We start from the raw sequence: 5031 nt of genomic DNA on the forward strand, positions 1-5031 counted from the left end.
TCTATTCTATTCTATTCTATTCTATTCTATTCTATTCTATTCTATTCTATTCTATTCTATTCTATTCTATTCTATTCTATTCTATTCTATTCTATTCTATTCTATTCTATTCTATTCTATTCTATTCTATTCTATTCTATTCTATTCTATTCTATTCTATTCTATTCTATTCTATTCTATTCTATTCTATTCTATTCTATTCTATTCTATTCTAATGCTATTCTATTCTAACAGCAGCCAGCAGAGGTTTTGCTTGCAGAACTGGGTTCTTTTTATATTCCTAAACAAACAGCTTTAGTACAGCGCTGCTCATACAGAGGGCATCTGCCTCAAGTGTACTGGCAAACTCAACCCATAGAAAGCACGATCCATCTAACATTCTTAAATTCACTCTGTGCAGGATGATTATTTTTTTAATTCGTTTTCTAAGACTAAGTGCATAGAAAAGGGCATTTCTAGAGGGTGCTTTTCTACTGAGGAAGCAATAAATTCAGTGTAAAACAATCCCCTGCGCTGTTAGGCATGCAGGGGCCCATACTCCAGCCAGCTGGGCAAGCCTATCTGCGGTGTCTAACATTTCCAACTAAGAGCCATGTTCCTATTAGACACACAGCGGGGTCGGTAAAGGGAGGGAAGGAGGAAGAGAGGGAGATATACGTGCACAATATAGCGAGATCTGTCATTTGCTGAACTACAAAATCATCTTCTAGGAATACACGGGGAATCCCACAACCTTCCCTCTCCCCCTTTTGCTGTCTATGAGATGAGCATTTATGAATGAAGGATTTTAATTTAGCTCCCTTTCCATTCTAAACTACCTATGTCCTATCTCTCCTAAAGCCTGCACACACCTAGGGCATAGCAGCATTTTTGCAAAATCCTCTCTTTTTTGGGAATGCACATTTCTTCTCTCCAAAAGCCACTAGAGGGCATGGGCAAACCGAAGGAATATCTGATACGGTTGTCACTGACTGCTAAAGAAGTTTTGCGGGCCGAGAATGGTAAAATGGCATGTACGCAGCCTTGTACTCTGTCCTTCGTGTTTGCTTGCAGACACACAGATAAGCAATGACACACAGGAGCTGCTTTTCGCCGCCCTCATCCAGAGGTCCCATTTGCAAACAGATAAATCTTCCTTATTACGGCAAGCGCAAATGAAAACGAAACCAGCGGCGCTTTCTTTAAGGCTTGTAAAAGGAGTGGAGTTCCAGCGGTATTTTTAGCTCTCTGCTTTATTGGACTGCACTTGGCAGTGTCTCCTGGGTGCTCAGTAGTTTGGCAATTTTCCTCTTCTGACAAGTTAAAAACCCCCAAATCTCAGCTTTCCTGCCCTTTAATATTACTGAATGGTTCTTGCTCCTTTTAAGACAGCATGTGTGATTTCTGCTCCAATATCAAGTTCAAATATTTAACTTCTCCTGAAGGAGCCGAGATCTGTTAGGCTCAGTGGTGGAGTAATGTCCCTTAAAAGTTCACTTAGGAGCCAAGTAACAGGAGCACTCTGGCATCTGAGATCTTGGCCTGACTATACTCAAACATTGCCCTTTGAGTTCCAGAGGCGATTAAAAAGACACAGATCAAAGGCTTTGGGAAATGAGATTTTTAAAGGGAGCCCCTCAAACCACTTCCAAAAATTACTCAGATGCTGAGAAGTGAAGTATTACAGTGCCTGGTGGTTTTGCGGTGCCTGATGCCTGGGCTGGGGGTCTAACTCTGTGTGCTCGGTGCATGGGCCATGGGGGCATCTGAGGATGTCACACGGGGTCCCAAATTCTCATCAGCCTCCATCCCTGGCCTGGGTTGAGCAAAGCTGGGAACTGTCGGGGACGTTGCTGCTCCCTGGGCCAAAAGCACTCCTGGGACAGCATTAGCAATTTAATGAGTATGCACGTGCCTTGCCACAACCCAGAACACCACAGCCATCCCCTGTTCGTCCCCTGACATGACAGTGGTGACGGGCTGCCCCTGCTTCTGCCCGCAGCCGTGCAACTGCCCCTGGTCTCCACGGGGCAGCCGCGGCCATCGGGTGCTCGAAACCTCTTGTCACAAACTGCTCCGAAAGCCAGGCTGGACATTGCTCCTTTAAATTCTTCCTCTGCATGAGCAAGACCTGGACCTGTTCCTGTGCGACAGCCAGGAGGAAAAACATCAGGCTGCACCCGCAGGAGCAGGAGAATCAGGTGCTGGAGACGTACAGCTCTAATTCAGGGTCATTATCACGTCCCCAGTGCCAAGAGGAGTGTTTCTTTCCACGTTTTGACGACAGGAACAGCTTGTGCTGCTCAGCCGTGATTTATTGCATAGGATAAGAGGGAGGCGATAGCCTGGCAGCACACGGACAGGGTGCATGTGCTTCTCTTGTGCCTCATTTACCTCTCACTATCCAAGAGCCTTGCTAGAGCTACTTGTTCCCCAGCACTGCCGGGCAAAGCTGTGATCCCAGGAGCACACCTCGGGAAGCCCATGGAAAATGCAGTGCTTCGCGCAGGTTTTACTGTGTGGCGATACTGGGTGTCACAGCAATATAGCACCCAAGGGTATTGGGAAAACACGGCTGGGCACAGTACTGTAATGCTCATATGTAACGCTCCCATCCTTTTCTCCAAAGCTGGGTGGTGAGGATGCAGCTAAACCAGGGAACGAACTAGATTTTGGAAAACTGGTTCTCCCCACGTCTTTATGGAGAACAGAAAAAGGACCAGGACACTTATCTCCTGGGCCTGGTCCCACCAGCTGTAGGGTGCTCCGGTGAGGTGTAGGACTGGCTACAACATCCCCACCCTTCCTCCAGACCTGAGTGGGTCATTTAAGACTCATTTTAGGGTTTTTTTTTTAATATGATATCTCAGTGAGATACACAGTGTCTCTGGGTCCCACGGAGGAGGACAAGCATTGCCCGAAAGCAATTTGGCCAGCCGAGAGGCTGGGAGAAGGAGGCAGCTGCCCAGTAGATGGCAATACTGCCATTCACTCCTCAGCAGCCTTAAAGGTGTACAAGAAGCTGGTGGAAATGTGTGGATTAAGCAGCATTGAAAGCTCCTAATGGTCAGAGCTGTGAAGGAGAAAACTTAGTTCTATTAACTGCTTATCTGAAGTCTCACTTTAGCCAGAGCTCTGGCAAAACAAAGAATTTTTGCTGGTTTATGCAGGGAAAACACTGAAGCCGGAATACTTGTATTTATTCACTACATTTGGCACAACCTTTTTCCCCAGATGCTGAGGACTCAGAGCTCCTCCAGAGATGATGACCACAGAGGGGCCCTCACATGGTGCGGAAATCAAACTGCATTTACCTTGGTGTGTAATTTGGGTCGATTTGGTGGAGAGGACACTTCTTTACAGTGTGATGACTTCTGTGATGTTGAACATCATTACCCCAAAGAACGAGGAATAACAGCCAAACTTTTTTTTTCCCCATCCCATAGCATTGACAGACGAAAACTCAAATGGGCCACGGGAACGTGTCAACGATTGCCGATTCTGCAGTGCTTTTTTATAGGAAAGTCAAGTCGTTCGACAGGTCTGAGTTAAAACCTTAGCTCCTGCAAACTTGCTCATTTCCATGAAAAATGCACGTGCACGGGCGGAGAAGGTGCCTGTTACATTGACAGAGGTCTTGAAGCCAGCGGGGATGCAGCGGCACCACCGAGGATGCTTTTTATTGCCTTTGCAGAAGGCCGGGGGCAACCTTATCCTCTGCAGTGTCACGCTGCTCAGCCACGCGGTACAAACCTGCGTTTTTCTTCTACCAGCCAGACAAGCAATGAGAAAAGTTTTTTTTTCTCCCAATGCCCCTGCCTCCTAAGCGGACACAAGCCCTTTGCATGCAGGATCCGGCCCTACAGAAATGCCCCCAGTGCTCCAGAGCCCACACCCCTGCCCTCACCTTGCCCTGGAGCTCCTGGGTTGTTTTTTTTTTCCCTGCCGGAGATAAAGTCCATCCTACCCGTCGTTTTATAGCTGTTCCTGCCCAGAAAAGTCTGCAGGTGTCTCATTCCCGTGTGGCGCCAGGTCTGGAGCCGAGCCTCGCGTCACAGCCCGTCCCCATCCCCGCCGTCGGTCGTCAGATGACTCATCCCTTTTCCGGAGGCTGCTCCGCCACCCGGGGAGAAATGCTTTCTAGTCTGGTGGCTACACGCACGGTTCAACTCTTGTAGGCACCTAAAAATGAAACGAAAGCGGGCGATGAGTAATTCTGTGCTTCTGTGTTACAAGCTAGGCGTACAGGGTGGCTGTGTGGAGGGAAAAAAGAAAATAAATGAAAATAAAGAGGGCGATGAAGACCTAAGCAAGGTGGGGAGCTCACAGAGGGATTTAACTGGGGTCTGTGAATCCCCAGTTCCCAGGGATGGGAAGGAGCACCACCGCCCGCTGTCAAACGGGGCCTGAGTCCCAGCTCTGTGTCTCCGGGTTGGGGCACATCCATCCTGGTGCGTGCAGAAAGTCAGCTGGCCTCAACCCCTCCATGGCCAGGGAGCAAATCGAGGGTCGCACCTTGTTGCAGCCCTATAAAAGCGGCGTGGCCATGGCTTTAACATCAATGCCTTGCAGAGGGACGATCCCGAACAAGCCGGGAAAGCTCCTCCAGGGCTTCGCCTGTCTGTCTCTTCAGAGCAAACATGAACTCCTCTTGGCACAAAGAGGCTGTTATGAACTCTGCCGCTTCCCCGTGGAGATGCCGGGACAGCAGATGCTTGTGCCGGAGGCTGGTTGATGGGACGCGGCATCTTGGGGCTGTTTCGGCACTGTCCCTTGGGGGGCGGTGGGTGCCCCGGCTGCGATGCCCTTTGCCGGGGCATGGCGCAAAGTCATCACCGTGGGCAGAAAACCCACCAGTGTGGCAGCTGGAGCTGTACAACGGGGGCTCTGCTCCTCCCAGTCAGAGAATAATCAACATAAGAGTGAATTATAGGCATAAAATAAAATAAAATAAATTTTTAAAAGGCACTCTTTTCAGTATTGCTGGTTTTACGGCCCAACAAATAATTTGTAACATAGTTTATTCAATTAATTGAGCTTCTCAGCTCTGGG

This window comes from Pygoscelis adeliae, unplaced genomic scaffold (genome assembly GCF_000699105.1).
Source record: "Pygoscelis adeliae isolate BGI_AS28 unplaced genomic scaffold, ASM69910v1 Scaffold195, whole genome shotgun sequence".
Taxonomy (NCBI): Eukaryota; Metazoa; Chordata; class Aves; order Sphenisciformes; family Spheniscidae; genus Pygoscelis; species Pygoscelis adeliae.